Genomic DNA, 13,670 nt, shown 5'->3' with positions numbered 1-13,670 from the left:
ACCTGGGAAGAATAGAAACATCTTTGAGTTTGGGGCGTGATATACCTTCCTAATATTGAGTTGTACCCCCTTTTGCCTTCAGAACAGCCTCAATTCATCAGGGCATGGGCTCTACAAGGTGTCGAAAGCACTCCACAGGGATGCTGGCCCATGTTGACTTCAATGCTTCCCACAGTTGTGTAATGTTAGCTGGATGTCTTTTGGGTGGTGGACCATTCTTGATACACACAGGAAACTGTTGAGCGTGAAAAACCCAGCAGTGTTGCAGTTCTTGACACACTCAAACTGGTGCACCTGGCACCTACTACCATACCCTGTTCGAAGGCACTTTCACACTCTGAATGGCACACATACACAATCCATGTCTCAATTGTCTCAAGGCTTAAAATTCCTTCTTTAACCTGTCTCCTCTCCTTCATCTACACTGATTGAAATGGATTTAACAGGTGACATCATTAAGGGATCATAGCGTTCACCTGGATTTACCTGGTCAGTCTATGTTTTGTACACTCAGTGTAGTTTAACATGTGTGTTATGAGTCACAATCCCATTCCTTGTGTTTTTTCTCTACGTGATTTAGAATTGGAAATGTGTCGTGCCTAGCTTTCACAGGTCCATGACATGTACTGCATGTACAGTGGCTTGTATGATTCATCTGTGTGTGGTTGATGCTTGCCAGTGCCATCCATGCGTTACATTATATCCTTATTGTATCCTTCATAGTCTGGGTCATTCATAGTATGAATGTACAGTGCCTTGCAAAAGTATTCATCCCCCTTGGCGTATTTCCTATTTTGTTGCATTATAACCTGTCATTTAAATGGATTTTTATTTGGACATACACAAAATAGTCCAAATTGGTGAAGTGATTTGTTTCCAAAAATAATACAAAAAAAAAATAGAAAAGTGGTACGTGCATATGTATTCACCCCCTTTGCTATGAAGCCCCTAAATAAGATCTGGTGCAACCAATTACCTTCAGAAGTCACATAAATAGTTAAATAAAGTCAAACTGTGTGCAATCCAAGTGTCACATGATTTCAGTATATATACACCTGTTCTGAGAAGTCCCAGAGTCTGCAACACCACCAAGCAAGCGGCACCATGAAGACCAAGGAGCTCTCCAAACAGGTCAGGGACAAAGTTGTGGAGAAGTACAGATCAGGGTTGGGTTATAAAAAAATATCAGAAACTTCGAACATCCCACAGAGCACCATTAAATCCATTATTTAAAAAAATGAAAGAATATGGCACCACCACAAACCTGCCAAGAGAGGGCCGCCCACCAAAACTCACGGACCAGGCAAGGAGGGCATTAATCAGAGAGGCAACAAAGAAACCAAAGATAACCCTGAAGGAGCTGCAAAGCTCCACAGCGAAGATTGGAGTATCTGTCCAATGGACCACTTTAAGCCGTACACTCCACAGAGCTGGGCTTTACGGAAGAGTGGCCAGAAAAAAGCCATTGCTTAAAGAAAAAATAAGCAAACACGTTTGGTGTTCGCCAAAAGGCATGTGGGAGACTCCCCAAACATATGGAAGAAGGTACTCTGGTCAGATGAGACTAAAATTGAGCTTTTTGGCCATCAAGTAAAACGCTATGTCTGGCGCAAACCCAACACCTCTCATCACCCCGAGAACACCATCCCACGGTGGTGGCAGCATCATGCTGTGGGGATGTTTTTAATCGGCAGGGACTGGGAAACTGGTCAGAATTGAAGGAATGATGGATGGCGCTAAATACAGGGAATCTCTTGAGGGAAACCTGTTTCAGTCTTCCAGAGATTTGAGACTGGGACGGCGGTTCACATTCCAGCAGGACAATGACCCTAAGCATACTGCTAAAGCAACACTTGAATGGTTTAAGGGGAAACATTTAAAAGTCTTGGAATGGCCTAGTCAAAGCCCAGACCACAATCCAATTGAGAATCTGTGGTATGACTTAAAGATTGCTGTACACCAGCAGAACCCATCCAACTTGAAGGAGCTGGAGCAGTTTTGCCTTGAAGAATGGGCAAAAATCCCAGTGGCTAGATGTGCCAAGCTTATAGAGACATACCCCAAGAGACATGCAGCTGTAATTGCTGCAAAAGGTGGCTCTACAATGTATTGACTTTGGGGGGGGGGTGAATAGTTATGCACGCTCAAGTTCTATGTTTTTTTGTCTTATTTCTTGTTTGTTTCACCCCAAAAAATATTTTGCATCTTCAAAGTGGTAGGCATGTTGTGTAAATCAAATGATACAAACCCCCCAAAAATCAATTTTAATTCCAGGTTGTAAGGCAACAAAATAGGAAAAATGCCAAGGGGGGTGAATCCTTTCGCAAGCCACTGTACCTTTCAGGTAGGCTACAACACTTAACCCCAGTGTAACATCTCAGTGGTCTTCTGGGCATCTCTGAGTTATCATTGTACAAGACTAGGGGAGATACAGTATGGGATCTTTTAGTGTACAGGTGTGGGTACTTTAGTTTCAATGGAACAGTTTCCCGGACACAGATTAAGCCTAATCTTGGACCAAGAAGCACTTTAAATGGAGAAACATTTGGTCTAGGACTCTATGGAAGGGTGCTCTTCCATCTTCATCAGTTTACAATTCTGTTATCAGATCCCAGCACAGGTGTGAGACACGTGGCAGAGGTTCCAGGAAGGGTAACCTCATACACACACACATACACACAAACACACGCACGGACGCAAGCACACACACACACTCCTCAAAGCTCATTAAAATGGGCAACAAACCGTGAAGATTAGGTCACTCAAAACCAGCTATTGCTGAGATGGGTTGAAGGGTGAAATCAAGACTCTTGTGTTCTCTTGTGTGTGTGTGTGTGTGTGTGTGTGTGTGTGTGTGTGTGTGTGTGTGTGTGTGTGTGTGTGTGTGTGTGTGTGTGTGTGTGTGTGTGTGTGTGTGTGTGTGTGTGTGTGTGTTTCTGTCAAAAAGGTCAAATTATATTTTTCCTGTTTACCTGCATGTATACTACCAGTCAAAAGTTTTGACACACCTACAGTCGTGGTCAAAAGTTTTGAGAATGACACAAATACTAATTTTCACAAAGTAGGCTGCCTCAGTTTTGATGATGGCAATTTGTATATACTCCAGAATGTCATGAAGAGTGATCAGATGAATTGCAATTAATTGCAAAGTCCCTCTTTAGCATGAAAATAAACTTAATCACAAAAACACTTTTCCACTGCATTTCAGCCCTGCCACAAAAGGACCAGCTGCCATCATGTCAGTGATTCTCTCGTTAAAACAGGTGAGAGTGTTGACGAGGACAAGGCTGGAGATCACTCTGTCATGCTGATTGAGTTAGAATAACAGACTGGAAGCTTTAAAAGGAGGGTGGTGCTTGAAATCATTGTTCTACCTCTGTTAACCATGGTTACCTGCAAGGAAACGCGTGCCGTCATCATTGCTTTGCACAAAAAGTGCTTCACAGGCAAGGATATTGCTGCTAGTAAGATTGCACCTAAATCAACCATTTATCGGATCATCAAGAACTTCAAGGAGAGAGGATCAATTGTTGTGAAAAAGGCGTCAGGGCGCCCAAGAAAGTCCAGCAAGTGCCAGGACCGTCTCCTAAAGTTGATTCAGCAGCGGGATCGGGGCACTACCAGTGCAGAGCTTGCTCAGGAATGGCAGCAGGCAGATGTGAGTGCATCTGCACACACAGTGAGGCGAAGACTTTTGAAGGATGGCCTGGTGTCAAGAAGGGCAGCAAAGAAGCCACTTCTCTCCAGGAAAAACATCAGGGACAGACTGATATTCTGCAAAAGGTACAGGGATTGGACTGCTGAGGACTGGGGTAAAGTCATTTTCTCTGATAAATCCCCTTTCCGATTGTTTGGGGCATCCGGAAAACACCTTGTCCGGAGAAGACAAGGTGAGCGCTACCATCAGTCCTGTGTCATGCTAACAGTAAAGCATCCTGAGACCATTCATGTGTGGGGTTGCTTCTCAGCCAAGGGAGTGGGCTCACTCACAATTTTGTCTAAGAACACAGCCATGAATAAAGAATGGTACCAACACATCCTCCAAGAGCAACTTCTCCCAACCATCCAAGAACAGTTTGGTGACGACCAATGCCTTTTCCAGCATGATGGAGCACCTTGCCATAAGGCAAAAGTGATAACTAAGTGGCTCGGGGAACAAAACGTCGACATTTTGGGTCCATGGCCAGGAAACTCCCAGACGTTAATCCCATTGAGAATTTATGGTTGATCCTCAAGAGGCGGGTGGACAAACAAAAACCCACAAATTCTGACAAACTCCAAGCACTGATTATGCAACAATGGGCTGCCATCAGTCAGGATGTGGCCCAGAAAATAATTGACAGCATGCCAGGGCGGATTGCAGAGGTCTTGAAAAAGAAGGGTCAACACTGCAAGTATTGACTCTTTGCATAAACTTAATGTAATTGTCAATAAAAGCCTTTGACACGTATGGAATGCTTGTAATATACTTCAGTATACCATAGTAACATCTGACAAAAATATCTCACAACACTGAAGCAGCAAACTTTGCGAAGACCAATACTTGTGTCATTCTCAAAACTTTTGACCACGACTGTACTCATTCAAGGGTTTTTCTTTATTTTTTACAATTGTTTACATTGTAGAATAACAGTGAATACATCAAAACCATGAAATAACACATATGGAATCATGTAGTAACCAAAAAAGTGTTACACAAATCAAAATATATTTTATATTTGAGATTCTTCAAATAGCCACCCTTTGCCTTGATGACAGCTTTGCACACTCTTGGCATTCTCTCAACCAACTTCACCTGGAATGCTTTTCCAACAGTGTTGAAGGAGTTCCCACATATGCTGGGCACTTGTTGGCTGCTTTTCCTTCACTCTGCGGTCCAACTCATCCCAAAGCATCTCAATTTAGTTGAGGTTGGGGGATTGTGGAGGCCAGGTCATCTGATGCAGCACTCCATCACTCTCCTTCTTGGTAAAATAGCCCTTACACAGCCTGGAGGTGTGTTGGGCCATTGTCCTGTTGAAAAGCAAATGATAGTCCCAATAAGCCCAAACCAGATGGGATGGCGTATCGCTGCAGAATGCTGTGGTAGCCATGCTGGTTAAGTGTGCCTTGAATTCTAAATAAATCACAGACAGTGTCACCTGCAAAGCACCCCCACACCATAACACCTCCTCCTCCATGCTTTACGGTGGGAAATACACATGTGGAGATCATCCGTTCACCCACACTGCGTCTCACAAAGACACGGCAGTTGGAACCAAAAATCTCCAATTTGGACTCCAGACCAAAGGACAAATTTCCACCGGTCTAATGTCCATTGCTCATGTTTCTTGGCCCAAGCAAGTCTCTTATTATGTGTCCTTTAGTAGTGGTTTCTTTACAGCAATTCGACCACGAAAGCCTGATTCACACAGTCTCCTCTGAACAGTTGATGTTGAAATGTATCTGTTACTTGAACTCTGTGAAGCATTTATTTGGGCTGCAATTTCTGAGGCTGGTAACTCTAATGAACATATCCTCTTAAGCAGAGGTAACTCTGGGTCTTCCATTCCTGTGGCGGTCCTCATGAGAGCCAGTTTCATCATAGCGCTTGATGGTTTTTGCGACTGCACTTGAAGAAAGTTTTAAAGTTCTTGACATTTTCCATATTGACTGTTACAGGAGGGGGTCGCAGTTCCAGAGCGATCCACTAGGTGTCCTCCTCCGACAACCTTAGGCACCTCCTCACTCACAGTCTGGACTAATCATGATCCTATTGGTGTCACCTGTGTCTACCTGTTCACCTGTGTATTTATGCCCTCACTTCCCTTTGTTCCCTTGCTCAGTTTTCTCTGCTAGTTTCCCAGCAGTACTAATCAGTGTCTGATCGGAGACGTATGTACAGGTACTTGAGAAGTTTTCTTCCTGTTTCTTTATTTGTTTCAGTCGTAGTTAGTATTTCATATTTTGGCTGTCAGCCTGTTTTTGGAGACTTATTTGCTCCGCCTTTCTTTTATCGTGATAAGTCCGTTATTTTGTTTCCTGGCTTCGGGACCACCAGTAAAGATCCTTGTTTCACCATCTCTGCCTACTGCCTACTGTCTATCCTAAACCCCACCTGGGTCACACCTCACACCAACCGTTACAGAAAACTGAGCCAATATGGTCCAGCGGAGGCAGCACAGTATCGGAGCGCATTGGCAACACAGGGCGCTATGCTGAACCAACACGACCGCAGCCTACAGCAGATCACCGAAAATCTCCGCCAGCTGACGATCGCCGTGCAGAGCCGGATGGACACCCGACCATTCCCCGGCAGCCGGCGGAGCGGAAGCCGCGGTAGTGGCATCTCCAGTCTCTCCTGCGACATCGCGGGAACCCCGCCTACCACCTCCGGAGAGGTATGACGGACGCCCAGAGGGCTGCAGGGAATTCCTCACCCAGTGTTCCCTGGTGTTCAGCCTACAATCTTCCTCCTTCCCGACGGAGCAGGGTGGGTGGCCTACATCATCACTCTGTTGATGCAGTGGCTATCGGAGGGGATGAAGGACGAACTCTCCTTCAGGTAGCTGCCTGAGCGACTGGACGGCCTCGTCAACCTCTCGGTGCAGGTAGACAATCGGCGTCGTGAGAGGGTGCACGAGAGAGGGATGACGCAAGTCGCGCTTCTTCGTCCCCCTATCAGCCCGGAGGCTTTCCGCCGATTCAGAGAAAAAAAGACGCCTCAGAAGGAGACTATGCAGCTGGGTGCGGCGTGCTTGTGGCGTGCGTCTGCGCCAGGGACGTTGCCTGTACTGCGGCCAGGCCGGTCACCACATCGACACATGCCCGGAGAAGCCGGGAAACGGGAGGGCTCACTAATATCGGGAGGGGTGCTAGCGAGCCGGAACCGAAACCCAACCTCCAGAGACTCCTGGACTTTTCTCCCCGTCAGGGTTCAGTGGGCCCGCACTGCGCGTTGGGCGCATGCACTGGTGGATTCTGGGGCCACGGGAAACCTGATGGACGCGGGGCTGGCCCAAGGGTGGAGCATTCTGTTACTCTCCCTCTCCGAGCCGGTTCCAGTCATGGGCCTGGACTGCCAGCCGTTGGGGTCGGGCTTCATCACTCGGCGCACTGTCCCTGTGCATGTCCGGGTGGCAGGGGGGCTATGGGAGGATATCCAGTTTTTAATTGTGGACTCTCTGGAGTGTCCCCTCGTCCTTGGGCACGCCTGGCTGATCGCCCACAAACCCCGGATAGACTGGTCCACGGGGCAACTCATCCTGGAGGGAGGCTCCGCCCCCATCCTGTTCCGGTCTCCACCTACCACTCATCAGCCCAAACCACTGTCCCAGACCACCTACCAGTCCTCACCTCTTCCCCAGGTCCCGCACTCCGAACTGCCTACCGTGAGGATGCCGGCTAATGACTCCGTCACCGGCCCAGACCTGGCAGGCGTTCCTCGGGAGTATTGGGATCTGGGGGAGATGTTTAGTAAGAGGCGTGTCAAGGGCCTACCTCCTCACAGGCCATTCGACTGCTCTATCGATCTCCTGCCGGGCGCCATGCCCACACGAGGGCGATTGTTTCCCTTGTCCCGGCCGGAGACGCTGGTCATTAAGGAGTATATCGACGAGGCACTCATCGAGGGTCACATCCGCCCCTCTACCTCACGCACAGGCGCGGGCTTCTTCTTTGTGGGGAAAAAGGACGTTGGGCAGCGGCCGTGCATTGATTACCGGGTGAGACATCACGGTTAAGAACCGCTACCCACTCCCCCTATTGACGACGGCATTCGAGTCATTGCAGGGAGCCCGGGTCTTCACCAAGCTGGACTTACAAAATGCCTACAACCTGGTGAGGATTCGGGAGGGGGACGAGTGGATGACGGCTTTTAACATACCCAGTGGGCATTACGAGTACCAAGTCATGCCATTCGGTCTAGCCAACGCGCCTGCGGTGTTCCAGGCATTGGTCAATGATGTGCTCCGGGACCTCCTCGACTACAGCGTCTTCGTGTATTTGGATGACATACCTAATATTTTCAAAACACCAGCAGCATGTTTGGCAGGTCCTCCAACGCCTTCTCCGTCACCAGCTCCACGTCAAGGTGGAGAAGTGCGTGTTCCACACGGAGACAGTCTCCTTCCTGGGGTTCATCGTCACCCAGGGGGACCTACGGATGGACCCAGCTAAGGTCAGCGCGGTAATGGATTGGCCCCAGCCCTCCTTCCTCAAGCAACTACAACGGTTTTTAGGGTTCGCTAATTTTTATAGGCGATTTATTTGCAATTTTAGCTCCCTAGCCGCTCCCCTGACAACCCTCACCCAGATGAGTGTGCGCTCCTTTGCCTGGACCCCGGAAGCAGGGAACGCATTCGATGCACTTAAGCGGCGCTTTACACCGGCCCCGGTCCTGATCTGTCCCTGCCGTTCATTGTGGAGGTGGATGCTTCAGACGTTGCGGTGGGAGCAATCCTGTCCCAGTGGTTCCTAACAGACGTTAAGACTCACCCCTGCGCGTTTTTCTCCCGTTGGCTGTCCCCGGTGGAGCGGAATTACGACGTGGGGAACCGTGAGCTGATAGCAGTCAAGCTCGCCCTGGGGGAGTGGAGGCATTGGCTAGAGGGGGCCGCCCATCTATTCATCATATGGACTGACCATAAGAACTTAGCCTACATTCAGGGGGCCGTTGTTCAACTCGTTGTTCAACTCGCACCAGGCCAGGTGGCAGTTGTTCTTCACCAGGTTCTGGTTCACGATCTCATACCGTCCGGGGTCGAAGAACACCAAGCCTGACGCGCTCTCCCGGCAGTTCGACCCCGTGGACCTGTTGGAGAGGGACGACCCCATTGTCCCCAACGACCTGATTGCTGCCCCAGTTTCGTGGGGAATCGGTAGGCTGGTCAGAGCAGCGCTACGGCGGGAGCCCGATCCGGGCGGAGGTCCATCGTAGAGGATGTACGTACCCAAGGCGGCGCGCCAGAGACTGCTTCAGAGGGCGCACGTGCCCAACCTCACCAGCCATCCGGGGGGCGCCAGGACATTGGAGTACCTGCATAGGAGGTTCTGGTGGCCATCAGCTGAGGGGGATACGCGTGCCTTCGTGGCTGCTTTCCCGGTGTGCGTGCGCACGAAAAGCTCACGTCAGCCCGTGGCAGGGCTGCTCCGACCCCTGTCTATCCCCAAGTGCCCCTGGTCCCACATCTCGTTGGATTTCATTTCCGCGCTACCCCCTCTGATGGATACACAGTCATCCTGGTCGTTGTGTAATGGTTTTCGAAGGCTGCCCACTTCATTCCCCTTCTCAAACTCCCGTCGGCCCTGGAGATCACTAAGTTGGTGGTGCAGCACGTTTTCCGGGTCCACGGCCTTCCCCAAGATGTGGTGTTGGATCGGGGCCCTCAGTTCGCCTCCAGATTCTGGAAGATGTTCGCCACCTGCCTCGGCGCCTCCGTCAGCTTGTCTTCCGGATTACATCCCCAGTCGAATGGGCAGACAGAGTGCGTCAACCAGGATCCGGATGGGGTGCTGAGGTGCTATGCCTCCAGCAACCCAGCTACGTGGAGTCAGCGACTGGAGTGGGCAGAGTACGCCCACAACACCCTTCTCTGCTTGTCCACTGGCCTGTCCCCCTTCCAGTGCCAATACGGGTAACAACCCCCCCTATTCCCCCAGCAAGAGGAGGAGGTGGCGATCCTGTTGGTTCAGGCCCACATCAGTCTCTGTCGCCGCACCTGGAGGCAGGTACGGGCGGCGCTTAAGCAGGCCTCGGTCAGGTCTCAACATCTGGCCAACCACAGGCGTCGCCCGGCCCCGGTTTTTCACCCGGGACAGAGGGTGTGGCTCTCCACGCGGGATCTTCCCCTCCACTTGGAGTCCAGGAAGCTGTCCCCCCATTTCGTCGGCCATTCAGAGTGGTCCGGCCAGTCAACCTAGTGGCCTACCGCCTGCAACTTCCCCCGACCATGCGGGTGCATCCCACGTTCCATGTGTCCCTCCTCAAGCCCATTGCCACCTGTCCCCTGGCTCCCCCTCCTCATCCTGTTCCCCCGCTGTGCCTCGTCGAGGGCAGCCGGCTTTTACTGTGGACCAGATCCTGGACTGCCGGCGGGTGGGGAGGGGTCTCCAATTTCTGCTGGACTGGGAGGATTATGGGCCGGAGGAGCGGTCCTGGGTGCCCAGGAGGGGCATTCTGGACCCAGGGCTGATAACAACATTCCGCCGAGGTGAACGGCTGGGGACCTTTGTTAAGGGGGGGCACTGTTACAGGAGGGGGTCGCAGTTCCGGTGCGATCCACTAGGTGTCCTCCTCTGACAACCTTAGGCACCTCCTCACTCACAGTCTGGACTAATCATGATCCTATTTGTGTCACCTGTGTCTACCTGTTCACCTGCGTATTTATGCCCTCACTTCCCTGTGTTCCCTTGCTCAGTTTTCTCTGCTAGTTTCTCTATGCCCAGCAGTACTAATCAGTGTCTGATCGGAGATGTATGTACAGGTACTTGAGAAGTGTTCTCCCTGTTTCTTTATTTGTTTCAGTCGTAGTAAGTATTTCGTATTTTGGCTGTCAGCCTGTTTTTGGAGACTTATTTGCTATTTTGTATCCTGGCTTCGGGACCACTAGTAAAGATCCTTGTTTCACCATCTCTGCCTACTACCGACTGTCTATCCTGCACCGCACCTGGGTCACACCTCACACCAACCCTTACAATTGACTGACCTTCATGTCTTAAAGTAATGATGGACTGTCATTTCTCTTTGCTTATTTGAGCTGTTCTGGCCATAAAAATGGACTTGGTCTTTTACCAAATAGGGCTATCACTACCTCATGAAGCTGGTTGAGAGAATGCCAAGAGTGTGCAAAGCTGTCATCAAGACAAAGGGTTGCTATTTGAAGAATCACAAATATAAAATATATTTTGATTTGTTTAACACTTTTTTGGTTACTACATCATTCCATATGTGTTATTTCATAGTTTTGATGTCTTCACTATTATTTTACAATTTAGAAAATAGTGAAAAATAATGAATGAGTAGGTGTGTCCAAACCTTTGACTGGTACTGTACATGTGGGGAACCTGTACGTGTGTAAATGGAAATGTGTTTTTTGCATATCCCAACTCTCCATGAGACACCCTTGGAGAGTGGGGTCACGGCCAGGGATCAGCCATTAATGATGGCGACCCGAGACGGAGAGAGAGAGAGAGAGAGAGAGAGAGAGAGAGAGAGAGAGATTGTGGATGTTTTCATACAGGAGTAAAAAGGAAGTGAAATGTCAGAGTTGAGACAGCCTTTGTTCTGTTGCAGCAACAGCTCCTTTGACTTTTGACCTGCTTGACACAAACCTCTGATTGGTCGTTTGGAGTTGCACTGACGAGGAAGAATGACTGTGCTGCCATTTCTTTGGCCATAGATGGTTAACTGGATTCAAGGTGGAGCGGGATCTGTGGGAGGTTGAGGACTATAGTGTGACATCCCTGTTTGTAAGCGTACTGTGACCTCTGACAAAAGGGCTGGACCTTTATGGCATAGATGTAGTGCACTTGCCATGTAACAGCAGGGTCATTCGTTAGATTCTGGGAACTAACCAATATACTGCAATACATCTTCACAATTAACCTTAATGTCAAAAGGATTTAACTCTAGGAACTGTGTACTGATAATGGTCCCCACAACCAGAACCTAATACTGACAAAGGTATGTGCCATTCAGATGAGCAAACGCTGCCATCGTCTGTGAGTTGACATGTGGGAAAAGGAATGGCACCAGTCTGCCAATTCTGCCATGCTATCATAACCATAAAAAAAACGACCCATTCAAAATCAGGTATCAAAATGTCCACAGTTTGTCCTGGGGATATTCCCACAAATTAGGAGTCAAAATGTATGAATGAATGGTTCTCATCTGATTTAAAGACAAAAATATATATGTGAATAATTTGATACACCAATGTTTAGTGGTGCTGGTTTTCCTCTAAGTGTCCAATTCCTCTTTAAAGCTCTTCTAAAGCTGAACGGTTTGCTGGTTTCTGACAGACCTGGGTTCAAATAGTTTCAAATCATTACAAAGACTTTATCTGTGCTTGATTGAGCATACCTAACTTAATGGACCAATAGAATAGTCCCAAAACTGTAAACCCACCTATCTGGAACTTGGGCAAGCTAGAGCAAATGCTCAAAGTATTTAAAAGTTTTCAAGTAGTATTTGAACCCAGGTGTGCTTGTTTCTGAGCATGTTTCAGCTGTCCCAGTCCTGAGATGTTGCCATAACTAACCCTCACCTTGACTGGCAGTTCTAATGGACCAAGAGCGTCTACCTTTTCACTTTCATCCATCATGTAATTAGGAAGTACTTATTTTCATCTCCTTTGCTCTGTCGGTTCCTGTGTTGTGTTGTTATAACTAAAGCCCAGAGTGCCAACAGTGAGACGAGGGGAGAAAACTAACATAATCTCAAAGAAGGAATACTGGGGGCTTAACCATCGTTCACTTTACTTACAGTTTTGGTGTCGTGTTGACATTCCAAGTCATCCATCACAGACGTTATAAGCTTCTGTGCATTTTCTCTATGCTCCTATATGTCATGTCACAGACAGTAAGACAGGGGTGGGCAACTTTTTTTCCAAATGCTTACACACAAAATCTTTTCATGTCACACGATTTTTTAAACCTCTCACTCAAAGTGCAAAACTATACACCAAATCTCCAAAACCATAAGCTATTTCTCAGCCTATGACTCAGTTGTCAATTGCATAAAACACATTTTTCAAAAACACTACACACAATTCTCTACCTAAAACACAAAAATCTAACAGGAAGTGACTTGCTTTCCTTTTCCAAAACACAACCAATCAAAATGCTACACTTATTCACCAGGTCACACACACACTCCTCACATGTGCAAACACTAATTGCTTAACTGATCACTAACCAATCACTGCTTTACTGTAGTATAGGCCTATAAATAGGTCAAAGGTCAGATTACCTGTTTTGAATAATGGATGCCAACAATTGACAGAGAGCAAGAGGAGGAGGGAGAGGCAGGGGACAACAACAAGGACAAATTCAAAGACGAAGAGTTGGAAGAGGAGGAGGAGTAGGAGGAAGAGGAAGAGGAAGAAGAGGACGAGGGCAAAGAAGAGAAGGAAGGAGAGCCATCTCTGATGAGATTAGGGCAACACTTGTTGATCATGTGATCAACCACGGTTTGACCATGAGAGAGGCTGGACTGAGAGTCCAGCCCAAATTGAGTCGATTTACAGTGGCGTCCATAATTCGAACCTTCAGAAATGAGAACAGGTATGCAACTATCTAATGACTATTTTAGCATTACAGTAATGTACTGTAAAATACGTATGACTGCATAGTATTGCATAAACATTTGTAACTCTAAGCCATCCATTTACTGCACTGCATTGAATGAATGAGGTTGGTTATCATGCTGTACTACCTGTTTTTGTACATTGTTTACGGTTCCTATGCTGAACACATACTGTGTTTGAATTCTGTACAGAGTGGAAAGGCAAAGACATCATGGAGGACGAGGACGCTTGTTTACAGATGTACAAGAGACTGCAATTATAAATATGGTTTTGGCCAACAATGCAATTAGGATTCAAGAGATAAGAGAGCATATCTTGAATAATGACACCATATTTAACAACATCAATGCTGTAAGCCTGTCGACCATACAACGCATCCTCCAA

This window comes from Coregonus clupeaformis, chromosome 5, assembly GCF_020615455.1.
Source record: "Coregonus clupeaformis isolate EN_2021a chromosome 5, ASM2061545v1, whole genome shotgun sequence".
In the NCBI taxonomy this organism is placed as follows: Eukaryota; Metazoa; Chordata; class Actinopteri; order Salmoniformes; family Salmonidae; genus Coregonus; species Coregonus clupeaformis.
Note: the sequence above shows the minus strand (reverse complement) of the source record.